The sequence below is a fragment of the Schistocerca nitens genome, chromosome 6 (genome assembly GCF_023898315.1).
Source record: "Schistocerca nitens isolate TAMUIC-IGC-003100 chromosome 6, iqSchNite1.1, whole genome shotgun sequence".
Classification (NCBI taxonomy): Eukaryota; Metazoa; Arthropoda; class Insecta; order Orthoptera; family Acrididae; genus Schistocerca; species Schistocerca nitens.
In genome coordinates this window covers 556,061,549-556,081,966 of record NC_064619.1, presented here as the reverse complement: position 1 = coordinate 556,081,966, position 20,418 = coordinate 556,061,549, and positions in this window count along the sequence as shown.

The window sequence follows — 20,418 nt, the reverse complement described above, 5'->3', positions numbered from 1 at the left end:
ATGTGTCCGGAAATGCTTACTTTCCATGTTAGAGCTCATGTTATTACTTCTCTTCAAATCATATTAATCATGGAATGGAAACACACAGCAACAGAACGTCGCATGGAATCCCTGATGCGCTGATGCAGCCCTGGAGAATTCCGTATTGTATCACAGCCGTCCACAATACGAGCACTAAGAGTCTCTACATTTGGTACCGGGGTTGCGTAGACAAGAGCTTTCAAATGCCCCCATAAATGATAGTCAAGAGGGTTGAGGTCAGGAGAGCGTGAAGGCCATGGAATTGGTCCGCCTCTACCAATCCATCGGCCACCGAATCTGTTGTTGAGAAGCGTACGAACACTTCGACTGAAATGTGCAGGAGCTCCATCGACCATGTGTCGTACTTGTAAAGGCACATGTTCTAGCAGCACAGGTAGAGTATCCCGTATGAAATCATGATAAAGTGCTCCATTGAGCGTAGATGGAAGAACATGGGGCCCAATCAAGACATCACCAACAATGCCTGCCCAAACATTCACAGAAAATCTGTGTTGATGACGTGATTGCACAATTGCGTGCGGATTCTCGTCAGCCCACACATGTAGATTGTGAAAATTTACAATTTGATCACGTTGGAATGAAGCCTCATCCGTAAAGAGAACATTTGCACTGAAATGAGGATTGACACATTGTTGGATGAACCATTCGCAGAAGTGTACCCGTGGAGGCCAATCAGCTGCTGATAGTGCCTGCACACGCTGTACATGGTACGGAAACAACTGGTTCTCCCGTAGCTCTCTCCATACAGTGACGTGGTCAACGTTACCTTCTACCGCAGCAACTTCTCTGACGCTGACTTTAGCGTTATCGTCAACTGCACGAAGAATTGCCTCGTCCATTGCAGGTGTGCTCGTCGTTCTAGGTCTTCCCCAGTCGCGAGTCATAGGCTGGAATGTTCCGTGCTCCCTAAGACGCCGATCAATTGCTTCGAACGTCTTCCTGTCGGGACACGTTCGTTCAGGAAATCTGTCTCGATACAAACGTACCGCGCCCGCCGCGGTGGTCTAGCGGTTCTAGGCGCTCAGTCCGGAACCGCGCGACTGCTACGGTCGCAGGTTCGAATCCTGCCTCGGGCACGGATGTGTGTGATGATGTCCTTAGGTTAGTTAGGTTTAAGTAGTTCTAAGTTCTAGGGGACTGATGACCACAGAAGTTAAGTCCCATAGTGCTCAGAGCCATTTGAACCATTTGAACCAAACGTACCGCGCCACGGCTATTGCCCCGTGCTAATCCATACATCAAATGGGCATCTGCCAACTCCGCATTTGTAAAAATTGCAGTGACTGCAAAACAACATTCGTGATGAACACAAACCTGTTGATGCTGCGCGTTACGGGCCGACAACTGTCGGCGGTCTCTGTCTGTCAACAGACGAGATCGGCCTGTACGCTTTTGTATTGTAGCCGGCCGCCGTGGCCGTGCGGTTCTAGGCGCTACAGTCTTGAACTGGGCGACCGCTACGGTCGCAGGTTCGAATCCTTCATCGGGCATGGATGTGTGTGCTGTCCTTAGGTTAGTTAGATTTAATTAGTTCTAAGTTCTAGGCGACTGATGACCTCAGAAGTTAAGTCGCATAGTGCTCAGAGCCTTCAAGTCTCCACTATCACATAGGAAACAGTGGACCAAGGAATACTCAAGAATGTGAAAATCTCGCGTACAGACGTATGATACCCAATCAGCTGACCACGTTGGAAGTCCGTGAGATCCGCGGAGGGCACCATTCTGCTCTCTCACGATGTCTAATGACTACTGAGGTCACTGATATATAGCACCTGGCAGTTGGTGGCAGCACAATGCACCTAATAGGAAAAACGAATGTTTTTCATCAACACCATATGTATATTTTCTTCTTCCACACATTATACCTATAAATGCTGTTGCTATAACTTTTTCACCAAGTGGTGTATCGTTAGCACACATTGTTTCTTTTGCACCAAGCTGTGGTTGTTGATCTGCTTCATGCCTTTTCTGTAAATTGTTGTGATCTCTATAGGCACAGTCATGTTGTTCACATGCTTCATCTAATGGATTCATTCCTCTAGCTAATCTTTTATCTGCTTTGGTTCACAAACTACAAAATATATAGCCTGTAACATTAAATTGGAATGGAAGTTTGTGGATGAATGTGTTTACTAAGCCTTTTCCATATTTTTCACTCTGCCAAAACGTGTGTGGTAAGTTATTCAAAAATCTAATCAATTATGGAATTCCTTTTGGATGTTTGACGATGAAGTTACTAATTTTATTTGTAAAAATTTGTGTTGTGACTACTTTCTCATTCTGATAATTCTTATTACCAGCTGATTCTTCACGATGTATGACAGCTAATCTATCTGTTAATTCACCTACATCATCCAGCCAAACATATTCAGTGGGTTTTCTAGCGTATTTTTGAAAGCAAATCTTTATCAGATTTTGTGTCATAATAATCTGGAGAGCCTGAATTTGATTAATTTTGAGAAGTAGATATCAACCATTTCTTTAAAGAAATCTTTATATATTTAACCTCCACTTAATTTTATGTTATTTGGTTTAATAACAGAATATAATACTCTTGAATGGTGCAATATATCCACACAGTTTTATAAGTCAACAGCATCAAATCTTGTACCCAATCTTTCATAGTAAGCTGTTTTTTACTAAGAGATTCATCAGTCCATCTATACCTTTATATTCTTTCAAACAAAAAGTTAATTTATCTGCACTGATTTGAACTGACAAAGAAACAACACATTTAAATGAACCTGCAGGTCTTATTAGAAAACTTTATCTTTGCTGTCGTTACTATAATTTAACATACTTTCACTTCTGTTTACTTTTTTAACACCACTCTCTCTATTCTCTTCATTTTGTATTTTTTTCCTTACTTTTTTCTTCATACTCATATTTATTAAGTGCAGCCAATATTTCTGATTCACTTAATATGTAGTCAAGCTGTGGACATTAATATTGTTTAATTTGTGGTTCATCTCCAAATTGTTCTGGAAGATGAGTGGTATGATGATGTGCCCATGGAATCATTTGTTTTTCTACTTCTCTATTTTCTTCAATACCTTTCAGAACATTATCATCTAAACATTCATTTACGTCTATTACTTGTTTGATTGGACCAATAATATGTGCTCTTCATTTTTATGTTTTTTATACTCTGTTCTAGTTTGTTCAACTGTTCTTAACATTTCTGGGTCATCTTTAACCAACATTTAGTAAAGGCAAAAAACATTAATAAAGTCTCTCTTATATGTCACATTTAGGTGCTGTAAAAAAAACTGTAACTGGGTGTCTGTACTTTTTTTCTTTTGGTTTGCTTAAAGTGTCTTAAAAATTCAAACCAATACTGATTCCATCATTGAGTAACATATTCTTGATTTAAATTTGTATTATCTTGTCTTAATGTATTTAAAAATGTAGATTATCTCTTATTAATTGTTATGGTATTATTAATATCTCTAATCTAAACGGAAAACCTATTCCTATGTATCTGTCTATTGTAAAATGTTCTTTAAGGAAATCCATTGGAAGGAAATCAATTGAGAATGAAACCTTTGAATACTACAACTAACTTATCTTGACAGTGATCCAGTGGTACGATTACATCATTACTTTCTAATAAAAGTAGTAACCATATCATTATTTTAGTCTTCCATTTTTTTACACATTTTTGTAAACTCTTCAAGATGATGTGAACTTGTAGAGTAAACATAACAGATGAACTTAATTTTAAATCGTTAATATTGTTGTTCCATTTCCACTTGTACATCAAATTCAATTAGGCAAGAGTGTTCCATGCTTTTTTTTCTATGGGAATTTTACTTTGGTTCCCAAACAGGTTTCATTCAATTAATAGTATTTTTATTAATAATATCTGAGTGACCTATTTGAACAGAGTGGTAAGTCATCTTTACTTAATAAAGGATTGACTGTATCAATATGAGCCAGCTATAGTAATGTTGCACAAGTTTAGTTTCATTAAATATTTTTGACTGCAAGTATTATGTCAAAAATACTAAATTGTATTGTCACAGAGGAACAATAGAAATTCCGGTTTATCAATATAGCCTAAAAAACTTGAGAAATTTATTCATTCAAGGAAGCTCAATACGACATCATGGCACATTAAATTTTAAATACAGCTTATTTTAGTGATGTTCAATCATATATAGATAAAATGATGGTATTGAAAGTATATATAGTAGATAAACTATTCTTCCTAAGAAAAATACTGTTGCTAACCATGTCCGTAAGATTATCCCATTTGAAATAACAACATAAATTTTGGTGTTTCTGATGGAATGTTTGTGACCTAAATTGATCAATTTACTTGAGAAACTAATGTATCATGTCATTCAAGCCTAATGCTGAATTTGGTTGAACATTATTTCATGAACCACATTATCCTTTATACTTATATATTCCAGTTTTTGACTTTATTCAGGATTTAGAAATAACTATAACTGATGAAAATGTTAATTTCTTTGAGGTCAGTAGTGCTGGTGTGACAATTGTTTTAGAAAACGCATAATCGAATTTTATGCTTGTTAAAAGAGTAGATTTGTTGATATCAATCAGTTTCACTCATTCCCTGTAAATGAGTTAGATAAATATAAAGTAAATGGTCCTAACAAGGATGCTAAGATTAACATCTATACTGATAACAATTGTATGTTCATTGGAATCATGTGGGGCTTTAGCTTTGTTAAAGCTGATGGATCAGATTACTCAACATATGATGGAATATCCAACAAAAAATTAATCGATAGTTATGTGGCAAAACGATTTAAATTTATAACCACAACAGGAGGAAATAATGTTTTAGCCAGAAATGAACATCCTTTTATTTGATCAACCGTTTTGTTGGATTTGACTTGATGCATGGAAAAATAAAGAGCAAAAAAATTGTTGTGTTTTATACACTTGGAATATTTGTTGAATTTTTCAAAGATTATAAAGAGCTCATTTGGGAGGGAGATCTTTCTTTAACTTTTATTTTGTCTTCAAGTGGTGGAGTAATATTTAGATGGGCTGATTATAATGTTGCTGGAACTGAAACAAAAGACACTCTACCAAACAATGGTAGAACTGTACTAGAATTTATGCAATTTCATGTACCTATAGGTAACTACAGACCTGTTTATGAGCTCAAACAATCAGTAAATATCTTAAAAACTCCAAATATTACTATTTATAAAATACAAACTGTGGAAGGAGCTGTACTTTATGTGAAGAAGAATTTCGAAATAGGTATTATGAACTTTTTTAATTCAACATAATCTGATATGCCTTTCTGCACATTTATTAGAATTCAGATAAATCGGAAAAGTAATCAACTTTCTGATTCATCATTATTTGATCATCTTACGCTACATAGATTTACCTGAAAAATGGAAGAAAATGAAGTTTTTCCATAAGAAATGTGGAACTTAGTTACACCAAATAAATTTTTGAAGGCTTACAATTCTTTCATAAAGTTTAAATGAGTAACCTCATGGACAGGCAATGTTGACACAAATCCACACAATTTCATAACAAATTATCCAATGTATGTCATAAATATGAGTCATAGAAAGAATGTAGCTGCCACACCAAAAATAATGACAAACCTATGTGGAAACTTTGGTGATAAAATTCATGCAGAGACACTAGCATATGTTAACCATGTATAGAAAGAAAAATGTGACATACAATGCACAGTACAGGATATTATGAAAACTTTTAATTATATAAATTGAGAACTGCTAACTTAATGCATACATATCCTTTGCAATCATTTTAAGAAAGGAGGGAATAAAAATTTTAAAAATTTAATATGTCTATTAGTAGATGATATCAAATAACATGTATTATTATTTCTATGAATAGCCCTTTTTATGAAGACTATGTTGTATTTCTGAATTTTTGAAATTACTTAATATTTTCCTGAGAGCTAGCTGAAACTGAGTAGCTGATAGTATAGTGAAGTGATTTTCGTACAAATACAAAGAGAAAAAATATGTAAATGGAATCTCATCGTAGCTGAGAATCCCCTCTGGAATTATTAAACAAATATAAACATAAAACAATGATAATAAATGAAATAGAAAATAAGTAAAATAAAATAAATATAAAAATTATACGTTTTTATAGAAATTTGTCTTTTCTCTGCTTGGTCACTTATTTATTTTTCTTAGAATTTAGGTTAATGAGTTGAATGATTTGAAGGAAAGTAGAATTTTTTGTTGACTCTGGGTTACTATTTCTACAGAAAGAACGTCATAAATCGCAAGTTCTGAGGTAACCTGAGCGATTTTGTGATTTAAGGAGGATTTTTCTTAAAATAAAATGAACTAGAATCTAAAAGAGGTTTCTAATTACAGTAAAATCACTTTACACATTAAAATACAGCATCATAGGTTGCTCAAATTTTGTTCCATGGAAGGTGATTATAGGAGAGAACATAATCTTTTCAATCCATTAATTTGTAGTTATCAGCCAATCCTGAATTACTTGATAATGGGCTGACTTTTGCTTTATTATCTCAGTGGTAGTGATGAAAAGGGAACAAAAATTATCTATTTAATGTGGTCAGAAAGGGTAATTTTAAGAGCTGCGCTCAAAACCAATTTTATGTATGGAAATAAATATTTGTAACATGATTCATTTACAGTTCTGTTGCTGAGACATCTAATCCTCTTCTTTATTAATAACTTACAGATGTGACACCTTAGTGAAATTAAAATGTAGTTGTTGTTGTTTTTGTTGCAAATATTGTTGTGCTGTTTATTTTGAAGTGTGGTTTTATGTAGCTTTTAATGGAAGTGTACCATGACCGAATTTTCGTTATGTACTGGATTACTCAACAAATTCCATGAATCTGCTACACAATACATTTATGTTCATATTGTAATTTGAAGTGTTTTATAATCTGGTTATCCAGTTATACTAGAAGTCATTGACATTGAAGCTGCTAATTATGAACTTTCAAAATATGTTCAAGACAAGTTATCAATAACTAGTTCTGTTGTTACATGAAATACTTCTTGGCTAATAGCTGGAAGTTACTGCTAGTTATTGATGAGATTTAATGTACTATATGTGTGATGTTGCAGTCGTAGTTTCAGACATACCTGAATATTTAAATTATGCTGTGTATAAAATTCTCTATACAAGAGATAAAGTGCCTGTAACAAGGTATTTGGCACATACATTTAGAATACTTCAAGTCTTGATCCAACTGAGATGCTGAAATACATTAAGATGAGTACAATAAGTGAAGTATTGAGCACTACTGAATTAATTCTCTTTGTAATTGAACCTTTCTGCTTATTTGTTCTCAGTGGCAGAACATATCAGCAAACACATGGAAGGAAATAACTTGAGAAATTTGTTATAAGATTATATTTTGTCATAGCAGTGGATACAAGTAGAAGTCTTTGATACTGTCCACTGTAGTTGCCCCTTCATCTCAGAATAACTACTACAGACTATATGTGTTAGAAAGGGGTTACTGTATTCATGACTTAGTCTCCTACAATTTTTGAGCCCACCCTTTTCTCCATTAGTAAGTTAACATTTCCTTAATACTTTAGTATGTGTGCTGTCAATTGATCCCTCGTTTTAGTCAATCAGTTGCATAATTTATCCCCAGTTTGATTAATTACCTCCTCATTAATTATTCGATCCACTTATTTTATTTTCAGAATTCTTCTGCAGTACCACATTATAAAACATTCTGTTCTCTTCTTGTCTGAACTGCTTATCGTCCACTTAACACTTGCAGAATGGACTGCACTTCAGCTACCTCCAGAAAATACTTTCTAACCTTAAAACTAATTTTAGATGTTAACAAATTTCTCTTTCACAAAAATGCTTTGGATGTTGTTGCCAGTCTGTGTATCATATCCTTTCCACCTCGACAATAATCATCATTCCCTTGTGCTTGTTTTACTTTTGTTGTTGTTCACATCACAACCACTTTTGAAGTCATTCTCCATTTCGTTCTGTCACTCTGTCTATGATAGAATTATCACTGTATAATAGGCCATCCTGAGCCTTTTAGTTTCTTCTCCTACCACTTAAATTTCATTTCCTAATTTCTTCTTGATTTCTTTTACATCCTATTCAGTGAATAGATTGACTAACAATGGGGAGAGGCAGCAACCCTTCATCACTGGCTTCTCAAATGCTGCTCCCCTTTCATGTTGTACCACCAACACTTTAGGTCATTATAATTCTCAGTTGTTTAAATAATGTTTTATCTATACTTTTGTAAAACTATATTCATATTTAATTATGATTTCTGCAGTGAATATGAACAAAATCTATACTAGGAATGTAATATGTTAAAATTTTTGTGTCTTTTACTGTCTGCGTATTTATTTGATAGTTAGAACTGTGTGAACTGGATAGTATATGTTGGAGAGAAGTCCTCCTGGGATATTTATTCGAAGGTGCACCAATGGAAAAGTAGTAGGGCGTGCAGAGAGTGCACCAATGTAGGACAATGTACCAGTCAGTGTTCAGTCATCATAGAGAGAAAACTTGGTCTTGGATATGAGGCTGAAGTCTGTACAGTCACAAGGAATTATTGTTTCAGATTCTCATTCGCTCTGCTGTTAAAAATGTGGAATGTTCAAAAGTGCACCATGGCATTTTTTAATCAGCCATACATATGTCATGTAAATGCTGAGTCTGAAACCATATAGAATCTGATGATGCTTACCCAGTGTACTGTTCCTTTACTGTTGTAAATCATATGGGCCAGTATTTGTGTGTTCTTTTAAAAATACAATTTAATTTAGGTGTTATTACAAAAGTTATTGAACCTAGTCACATTATATGAAGTTCCTTACCCGAATGTTGAAATTTATCTCAGCGGCATAATTACAATGAAAAACTGTATATTTTTTTAACAAAGACTATAAGAGATTTGTGTTATCCTGAAAACAATTTTCCTATTGTACCTAGTTAAAGAAATACTTTGTATTTAACTACTGTGTATAATTGTAATGGAATTTGAAGTTAATGAAAAGTTGACTCTTTATCTGAAAATGATATTCAACAGATATTTGTGAGAATTTATGAAACTGTGTTGAGTACTTAATCGTTTTTCAATTATGGCGATTGTATGTTCATTTTAATGTATTTTTTCATATGGGAAATCGATGTAAGAAAAGTTCCTTTAGATACTGGATTACTATGTACCAGCTAGAATATTTTAGTAACTATTAATGTGAAGAAGTGATTACTGTTTAGTTAATGTCTTATATAAAGTGAATAATTAAGACTACAGGTGAAAGATGATTTAGGAGGTTTCTTGTGAAATAGTTAGTAAATAAAGATAATAATTAATCGAAAAATTGGTATTAATTATTAAGTTTCTATACTTACTAAGATGTAAGACCAAACTGGACAGGCGACTGTAATTTTATCTTCCTACAATTAATGAGTAAAGTCATTTGTGTTCTAATGGAAATTATTTACTATTTGCATCATTTGGAATACTGATTAATGTGTGTTTCAGGGAAGAATACATAACATCGAATCTGATTGCATAAACTCACCATTAGTAATATGATCACAGAAAAAAATTAAGCAAAATAGTAGTACCATAAATTACGTAGAATTATGTCAACCATTGATGTGATTCTTCAGTTTCTCCCGGCGTATTTGTTGCTCGAACAGTCCACAGGTATACTGCCGGTTCATAATGTCCAACGGGCACAATATTTCCGCGATCAGACATGTCGACATCGTCAGGTGCGCTGAGGAACTGAGCTCCTGAGTGCTGGCGGCCGATTTAAATCCCCTCCCCCCGCGGGCCGCTCTCTTCGCCGACCGCGCCCGCGCGCCGGCGGTCGCGAAGACGTGGGCGTCGGAATCTGTAGTAGCGTCGATGTGCTTGCTACGTCTGCCCTCGTCGCCAGTTCGTACTTCTTGCTGAGAGTCTTAAGCCTTGCTGAGACTGTAGCCGCAATCTCGGTTGATAAGGTCTTCCCTGGTGCGAATTTCGATAGCCTCCCTTATAATGCTGTCCCAATATTTAAAGGTCTGAGCCAGGATCTTGGTACGCTCATAATCCATCTCGTGTTTCTGGGACAAACAGTGCTCTGCTACCGCCGACTTATTTGGATATTTCAGTCGAGTGTGCGTTTGATGTTCTTGGCAACGATCTTCGATGGTGCGTACTGTTTGTCCGATATAAGTCTTCCCACACTCACAGGGAATTTGGTATATGCCGGTCTTCCTCAAATCGAGGTCATCTTTCACACTTCGCAGTAATGCCCGTGTTTTATTGGGCTGGCAAAAGACGGTTTTAACTCGGTGTTTCTTTAATATACGGCCAATTTTCCCCGATAGTGCGCCATTGTACGGAATAAATGCAGTGGCTACCTCTTCTTCCGTGACTTCATCCGTCTCCACAGGTTGTGCTGTGGTGGTGGGACGGAGAGCGCGTCTAATCTGCCATTCCGAGTACCCGTTTTTTCGGAACACGGTTTTGAGGTGTTCCAATTCCTGGGGCAGATTCTCTGCGTCTGAGACGCTGCGCGCCCTGTGTACTAGTGATTTTAGTACTCCATTCCATTTTTTTTAAGTTCTTTGATTCTTACAACAGTGGCCCGATTTCAGCACAAGTTGAAACAACCTTTGGCTCCTTGTATTTTATCCTCTCTATATTCAGAATTTCAAAGATTGCATGCCAGTCAACATTGCCAAACGCTGTATATAGACCTCCCAATGCTATGGACGTAGGTTTGTCTTTCTTTAAGCCATTTTCTAACTTACATTGTATGGTCAGCATTGTCTCAAGTGTTCCTACATTTCACTGCCCAAATTGATCTTCCCCATGGCCAACTTTTACCAGTTTATTAATTCCTCTGCAAATAATTCCTAGCAGTATTTGAAAACCGTGAGTTATTAAAATGAAAGTTCATTAGTATTCACACTCAACATCATCTGACTTCTTTGGAACTGGAAAATATGACAAATAAATGTGAAATTCCATAGCAACTCTGCAGAACAATATTTCAGAGGGTCCAGTGGTTTGCCATATGTGGGGAAGTATGACTTCTTCAAAGAACTTCGGCTGTCCCAAACTTGGCATGTGCCCATCATGTGTGAGAGGTGTTTAGGAACTTATTCATTTCAGTCCTTCGACAGCCACACTGTCGATGCATTGTGGTCCGCATTTAGGGAGATCCACAGGTCTGCAGGGGGTTTCTAAAAGGTTTAACCATTTTAGAAGACTGTACCTTCTAAATGAACGAATAGGGAAACTTGGGATGAGTTATAATTTACCCATACAACTATGAAATATTTCTTTTCTGAAGAATCATCCGGTTTTAGAAGTGTATATCATTTACATGATTGCACATTCGTAGAATGTTAAATGTATCCCGCATCAGCCTCACGCCAAACATGCAGATAGTGGTTAAATCCGCCCTATATTATTTCTGGTATTTATTGAGTTCCTGCGCTTGCTGCTATGCTGCGACGCAGTTCGCCTAAACTTATTTAACGCTCTCGTATTAGCAATATTGCTATCGCTCTGCTGGTACGGCTTGTGGACTTCTATTGACTGCAGACAAAAGTCTAGGAAGAGTACACGGTGGTCATCTGTATATTTCCCCTACTTAAACAACCAATGTCTTGAAATTAATGAAGGAATCGTCGAATGATTTCAGCTGTACGAGATGTAGTGTCGTACTTTCGACGAAAATAATCTAGGAAGAGTACACGGTGGTCATCTGTATATTTCCCCTACTTAAACAACCAGTGTCTTGAAATTAATGAAGGAATCGTCGAATGATTTCAGCTGTACGAGATGTAGTGTCGTACTTTCGACGAAAATAACGTTGCACAGCTATAAATGATCTAAACCTGTAGTAACGGAGAACTGAAAATGCCTTTTATTTGTTGAGATAATGGGCTACATTTTGACGGTACGTTTCGCACTGATTACAAATGAAGAAACATCATTAGGGAGAGTTAGTCCTCTGTATCTACTGTCGTATGAAAAGAACTACAATTTTGCTTGAGAATTCTCCCATAGAGCATTTCGGCAACTTAGGATGCCATCCGTGTCAAATGACTTCGCATAATTGGATGTAAATCTTGAAGGTGCGTCTTTCTGTCCCTGTTCTGGTTGCTAGCATTTTATGTGTCCCGCGGCGCTCTTGTACGGGGTATTCGTGAAGACACTGCTTTGCCGAAAGCAGACAATGAGTGAGTCCGGACAAAGGAACCGTAATAACGATTCTCACTCTGTTGTCTAACGGCAGATGCCTTCTTGTGAAGCCCGTGTCTTGTTGGCGGAAGATGTTCTATTTTATTTCGGGACTGATTTTTCACACGTGTTCTAGCTGCCTGCATCCCTAGAGGCGCAACGGAAAGAGTGGAGAGAAAGACAGAACTGCGCCAGAGGACGGAACATTCTGTATGCGAGAAGGGACACTCCTTGCCTCCGTGCCAATCACAGTCGATTCCAATTAGGTGAGTTCTCAGAATCCAGAACGCTGCTGCATCTGAGCAACATGACACACTTCTCTATTGAAAATACATTGTCATCAGGCTTGAGAGCATCTATTGTGTGATTTAAATACAAGTTGAATGACAGAGTTATTACTCTGGGTCCCAGCCTTAAGCCCGTCTTTCATCTGTGTAACGCGAAACCTTTTCAGCTATGGTTTTCTGTCTCTCACGCTTATTCTCAGTTTTCTCTTGGTTAAATCTTATTTAATCTTACGTCGACGAACAGTTTCTTGATATACAGAATCTGCCATATGCTCAAGACGAAAAACGTTTTTAGCTTCAAAACATCAGCGTTGGCACAGGTGACACAGTTCCTACTCGAAAAGAAGTTGGTGGCTATTGCTTATGCTGGCTGATATTACAGGCTCTAAAAGCCTTGGCTTACGTTGTTGTCAGTTGAAAGCAATGGCCCTTCCTGAGAGAAAAGAAATGGTTATTTACCTATAGTAATGGAAATGCATAAAGGCAAAGTTTCTACGAAAGTAATAGTACAATGACTAAAGCATACATGTATCGAATTTATTATGAAAGTAGTAGGTACATATAAGACGTAAGCAGTCGTGACAGAATTACATTTTTTTTCGTAGCACGACTAACACATTAAGGTATTTGCATTTCCTGGCTGGGAACTGATATAAAGGCACTCACTGTCCCGTTGTGTTACCACATTGTTAGTATTTTCCCTAACCTTCGTTCGTTCTAAATACCTTAAAATTCTTTTTGGCATTGATTTTCTTAAGGTTTGCAGTTCTCGCAGTAAAATTGTACGCTAAGCTTCTCGTATCGTTCTTTTCAGTTCACATATGCCCTCAAATTGCCTTCCAGTGCAATAAACACTTCTTTAAAGTGTTCCCCGGAGGCTTTTTTCCCCACGGGGTTCGAAACTGGGCTACCTGCAGGCCAGGACAACACATCGATACCTCTGTCTTAAAACCACTTTTTATTTGTAGCAGAAACATGCACAAACGCATCATCTTGCTGAAACGCCAGACGTTCGTCCCATTGGTCCTTACACATCAGTTCTATCCCAAGCATCTCAGTGTACATGTTAGAGATCATTCTAGTGTTCAGCCAGGCAATGCGTGATTTTCCTTTAGTGAAGAATGCTGCCCAAGTCATGACATTTCCGCAGTCTAAATTTTTGCTCATTCTTACCTGCCGCTCTGTTCTCAGATCATGCCAATAATGATGAAATGCATGTGGCCCATCTAAATCTAACTTTTTCTCATCACTGACGACCACTTTATTCTATTCTGAAGTCGACGACGCATGTCTTTCAACAAACTCGAGTCAAGCCTGTTTACGTTTCGGTGCTAGAGCGGATGCCTTTAGTTATATCTTGAATGTAAGATGTTGCTCATGTAACAAAATTCGTTGTATTTCTCTGGCAGTTACTGGCAACCGTAAATCACCAACAAGTTGAGAATACTTCTTTCTGGCCCTTGATTTGTGCAGAAGTAACAGTTCAGATGCTTCAGATAATTTTTTACTTTGCCCATAATTTCTTTTCTGTGCATATCGTGTGCCGAATCTAATGAAATTAATCACTGTACTTGAAAGGTTCAACTTCTTGACGACTTGAAGATTAGAGAGTCCCATTTCCTTGCACGGACCGACTTTTGCTTTCCGGAACCGTGCGACTGCTACGGTCGCAGGTTCGAATCCTGCCTCGGGCATGGATGTGTGTGATGTCCTTAGGTTAGTTAGGTTTAAGTAGTTCTAAGTTCTAGGGGACTGATGACCACAGCAGTTGAGTCCCATAGTGCTCAGAGCCATTTGAACCATTTTTTTTTTTTTTGACTTTTGCTTCTTCATCATATGATTACTGTTTTCCGCGTGGCATTGTCACAATTATGGTTTATACATCACACACTTCACTCATGGTGTCTGTTTCCTATCTGCAGTAAAGGAACGTACGCACACACTAACACCGCACAGAGTAGAATGCCGAGTTACAGCGGCTACCACGTGATTCGCAGATATCTTATGAGATTTGACTGCAGATGTCGGTATACTGGCTCTCATACTATTGCATATACACTGTGCACAACTATCCCAACCAAGCATGTTAATTTAGCCAGACATATTCATGTCTTTATACTGATTTCCCATGCTGTAGCTGCGCACAAGATGTGGGCATTGTGTGACTGGAAAGTTATTTTGTAGGATAAGCTGCGATTTGGCAGAAGTTGTATATTTTTAACATGAGAAACTCTTAGCGACGTTTGCAGATTAAGCTGTTACCCTTAGACGTGAGCATTTTTTACTGCATAACGCTATATTATTATCGGATATTAAGATCTGGCGCTGGCCAAAAGTGCCAAATATCCGCTGTAACCAGTACACCGCTGCTTGTGTGATCAGTGTCCGAATAGGAAATAGACAACAAAATCTAGAAGAGATATCCACCCACACCATAACGTACTTGTTTCCCGATCATGACCCCGGAAGCTGATCCACAGTCGACATAAAATTTTGCCATCTGTTTTCCCACTGGCTTTGAGGGCAACATGCCTCATTTTATACGCGGGATAATTACTTATAGGACTCGTCTTACAAGCCCGCAGTAGATTCTTGATATTGACGTCCATTTCCTTCCAGATAAATTATTCTCTGATTTAGGCGAGTGTTTTATACTCTCTCAAATGTCCATCCACTGGCGACTGGTGATAGTACGCAAATCGCATTTAAAGTACTTCTGAAGGAACCCCAATCATAGGGTAGTGTCGGCTCGTAGTGTTTAAGGCTCCACCGTCTTCCTTTTGCCGAGAAATCACATAATGTTGGACTTACTCCGTGTGACTTACCCTCTTGCAGCAGCACACCCAATATCATCTTCTGAATCCTCTTGAAACATCTGCGGCATCTGAAACATTATCAGCAGCTCTTTCACGTTCAGTTTGAAACTGGAATGCCGACATTAGTGTTTCCTACCTAGTTATTCTTCCTGTGTATCTAGGTGACACTAGTACTACCAACTTAGGTCATGATTGTCAGTCTCCAGCTAAAATAATTTGTGTTCCAGATAGACCCCGAATTTCTCTCATGCGATCTGCCGAAACCTCGAGCCCATACAATGAGTACATCTTTTCACGTGTGGACAATCCACTCAGTATGTACGCAAACGGGCCGTGTGCCCTTGCAGGAGCACAGCCGCTACCGCCATGAAAGCATCGGTTTGCGCAGTAAATTATCTTTCGAAGTTTGAGATAGCTAACAGGGGTGTGCTGGTTACAGCCTCCTTCAGACCTCCAAACGCCTCCTGTTGTGATTCACGGCAGACAGACTTACACGGTTCCTTGTGCTGCTCGTTCAGTGGTATAGCCATATGTACAAAATTGGGAGCAAATATTTTGAAGAAATTTATTATGCTCAGAAAACTAGCTATCTTCTTTGCATTCCTAGATAAACGCCATTTTCCAATCATCTTAGTGCACTCTGGATCAACTGCACTTCTCCCAGAGACACAATGTCCTAATAATGATATTTCCAGAAACCTAATCTTCACTTTAGATGGCTTAGACCTGCCTCCCTAAGGCACATGAATACTTCAATTAAATGCTCAATATGCTTCTCCCATCTTTTACTGAAAATCATTAAATGGTTTAGGTGGCGGTGTACAAACATAAGGGGATGTCTTCCTGAATGGGTTGCGTTTTTAACATTCACTTCCGCCTCGCAGTATTACTGAATCTATACAGATGAAGTAGCTCAAAATCTGTAAAAGCTATCAGTGATATTAGTCAGATCATTTGTAAGAAAATCAGGTAGATATCAATTACACTGTGATGCTGACAACAATATTTATAAAAGGCTAAAAAGTAGAGTACTGTTTAATTGGCGTACCATTTCCTTTGTGGCCCCTATTTTGAAAAACAGCCAAGCTAGAGACAACAAAAATGCCTCTGAGCACTATGGGACTTAACATCTGAGGTCATCAATCCCCTAGAGCTTAGAACTACTTAAACCTAACTGACCTAAGGACATCACACACATCGATACCCTAGAGACAACATTCGGAGAAGTATGTTGTACCTCCAATTTTCTCTTGTTATCCTAATCTCACAAAGTATACTAACTTTACTTTACTACGAGAAATATATTTAAAAAATTAGATCAATAATCACTCACATAATCATCATATTTTAGACTTTTCATAAAATAATAGGAGGTTGAGAAGGTCATTCTAATTATATGTGCCAATACTGGTTAATTTAACTTGAGTCATTTAGGACAAAATTGTACGTAAATGATAAAAATTAAGGTTTCCGGTAAATTGCAAAAGAAGATTTACGAACTTATAAGCTTATCAATATGCAGTTATAAAACATTCCAGCTGCATATTGCTGTTGGTCATGTGTTTCCTGTCTTCAATACTCTTTATTTATGACTTCGATATCTTCGTCTCTGCAAACTGGCACTGTCATGCTATTAAATTGCAATATTGAGTGATATACCTCGTAATATTTGTAGCCATTTGGTTTGCATTGTGCTTATTGGAAGTCCTAACATGGACGATACGATTGGGGGCTTGATATTAAGCGTATATTCCAGGTGAGGCAGCATCATGGGCTGGTAGAATCTCTAATGTCATTTGCATTTCTTTTATAATACGACGAGTTCCTCATCTACGACTTCATATCTGTACGTTATAGAGAATAGCCTGATATTAATATATGATGTGGCATTTGTTTACCATTTATAGCACTGGTGTGTGGTCATGCAATCTTGCGTCAGGCGCTAGGCTTGCAAGACTGTATGACCACACTCTCAGCTCTTCTTGTCTGGAAGGCGTAAGAAATCGAATATTCGTAGCGATTTTGTTTATATTACGACATACATATATTTTAAATGCAGTAGTGTTTGATTTGTGCGTGCAGAGTGTGAGACATGTCACAATGTTACGTAAGTCGTTTTTCCGACATATTGACTCTGATATTGTCTTCGGCAATGTCACATCTCTCACTGTTACTGTCTTGGGTCATTTATTTACAATCAGTAGGTCTAGATGTATTTTTATGCAGTTGTAAGCCAGGTCAGGATAGTTTTACGACATCGAATTTTCAGGCCTAACTTGTAAAATGTCGGCTGTATGAGGCATTGAAATCTATTATTGGGTTACATACTGTAGAGTTTAGGGATGATTCTCAAGGATCTGACAAAGATTAGGCTACACCAAGTGTTCGAGTACTGTCAGTGACACCACAGAAAGTGCATTCAAATAGGAGAGGAGCTCGTGTGAACTTTGAAATGGAGTAATCTGTGAAAAAAAATTAGTCTCAGTCCTTGTCGATAAACCACTGTAGTTCGCCATTGTATTGTATTGTATTTGATGGAACTGGGGACCTAGAGACGACTGAGAGTCTTCGTCCCCGCCGTAGCCCTCAGTGGTTCACAACCCCACAACAGGCTACAGCAGTCCAGTCACCCCACCGCCGCCCTACACCGAACCCAGGGTTATTGTGCCAGTGGAGCCCCCGGGAACGTTTCACGCCAGACAATCGTAATCCTAATGTTTGCTCGGTAGAGTAATTATGGCGTAAGCGTACGTGGAGGAAGTGTTTGTGCATCAATCGCCGACATAGTGTAACTGAAGCGGAATAAGTTGAACCAGACCCCATTCGCCGAGGCAGATGGGAAACCGCCTTAGAAACCATCCACAGACTGGCCGGCACACCGGACCTCGACACTAATCCGCTGGGTGGATTCGTGCCGCGGACCGGCACGCCTTCCCGCCCGGAAAGCACTGCGTTATACCACACGGATAACCGGATATGCCCTAGTTCACCATTACTCGTGGTCATTTCTCGTCTGGTACGTGGCGAGACTAGTTCGGGGATACTTCCTGGTATTACTCAATGCATAGGAAGACAATCATATGATTCCCCACAGTACAGCAGGCGCTCAACCTTTGCTGTAGTTAAATGCTTTCAAATGGTTATTGGTTCACCGTCATTTTACTTAGTTCTGTGCTATTACTCGTCGTCGCCAACTTCCCTGACGTATAAGATTAAAGGAATCTGAATTTCGTATTTCGAATGATGTTGACTTGGTTTCTGAATTTTAGGTTTGACTATACCTACATTACTGCAAAATTGTTTTGTTACCATTTAAGTCAATATGTTTTGCTGAACTCAAGTATTATGGACATTTTCCAGGACCATAACCTTATTTGTACTTGATCTAGCTTAGAAAGCCATACTGGTGGGCGGCCATCTCTTCGTGCTGCTGAAATCGAGTTCTCGAGTCATAGTCACTCTGACGAATCGCCACTCGAATGTATAGTTGGCTCTGATGCTTATAATACTCATAAGTAGAATCTCTCTCTAAATGCTGATTAGGTATCAGGCGCTGATTAAAAAAAAGTAGTCGTCGTCGTTTGCTGGTCTGTGAGGCAATGGGTTTTGTCGCCTCACTCTTGTAGTGCCATGTTACTTACAGGGTGATAAACACTGAACTATAGGACATAAAATCGTCATAACTTCTGATCAGTGTGCGTTAGGACTTTCGAACTGCACGGTTGGCCGCGGGGAATGAGGGGAATTAGTATGCGCATTATGGTTTGTTTAGCGACGAAGCCCACTTTCATTTCGATAATCAAAACTGGCACATTAGGGGGACTGATAATCCGCTTTTCGCGATGGAGAAATTTCTTCATCCTCAACGGGTGACTGTGTGGTGTGCAATGTCCGGTCACGAAATATTCGGTGCGATATTCCTCGGTGGGACGATGACAACCAAACTATACGTCAATGTTCATCCTCATTATCGAAAGTGACTCTGATTTCGACAAGAAGCGGTTCATACAAGACGGAACACGACCCTATCAAACCAAGAGAGTGTTTGATGTCCTGAAGGAGCACTTTGGGGACCGAATTCTGACTCTGTGGTACCCAGCAGCCACTGGCATTGACTTCGATTGGCCACCATTAACCGAATCTGAACAAGCGCGACTCTTCCTTGGGGCTGTATTAAAGACAAGGTGTGTAGTAATAACACCAGATTCATTACTGAACTGAAAACAGCCATTCAGGAGGTCATCGAGGACATCGATGTTCCGACACTTCAGCGGTTCATGACAATGATGGCAGACATATCGAACATGACATAACATAAGCAAGCCACAAGCAAAAGCTAACACATGTTTATCTGTAGCATTCACGAACCAATTCATTTATGGGCCACTTAGACATATCAGATGTTCAGGCCCTCATTTTATTTCATTGTTCTAAATGTATGAAAGTGTGCACTGTAGGAGTGTCTCCAGTTATTTTCGAATCAGATCCTGTCATTAGGTTTGTTCTTTTGGTCAATAGAAATTACATTCTGCATAGCTTCTTACTATCAACGCTTATGTTTCACTATCTGTAAGAGTACTCTATGCTTTCTATATACACACACCTTTCAAGTTTAAGTTAAAAGTAATTAATTTTTATTCACCATAAATTGCGTAAACGTTCGATTTTAGCGAAGGCAAAATTCCTTCGGTGGAGAATAACCAAGGGTGGATGTGTTTGATACATATTTTTTATCACTAAAATCATCGGTTTCCTAACCTCATTAAAAATATGTAGAGATTCACACTTATCTTACTAAAGGCAGGTCAGTGGGCACTGTTAACAAGAACTGACAAGCCCGAAAATAAGTTTCTGCTAACAAGATCAGGCGTTATCAGTACAATTCTTAATTATCGATAAAATCTACTTGATCCGAGATCATAGCGAAACGTTTCTTAATATTTTCAACAAGCAAAAACCTTTTTAATGTTTATTTTTAACGCTGAAACTTTTGTTTGTTTCTATAGTGGTTTCTAATGCAAGATTCCTTTTAAGTTTTCATTTTAGGAGGTACTACTTTTTATTTTCACAG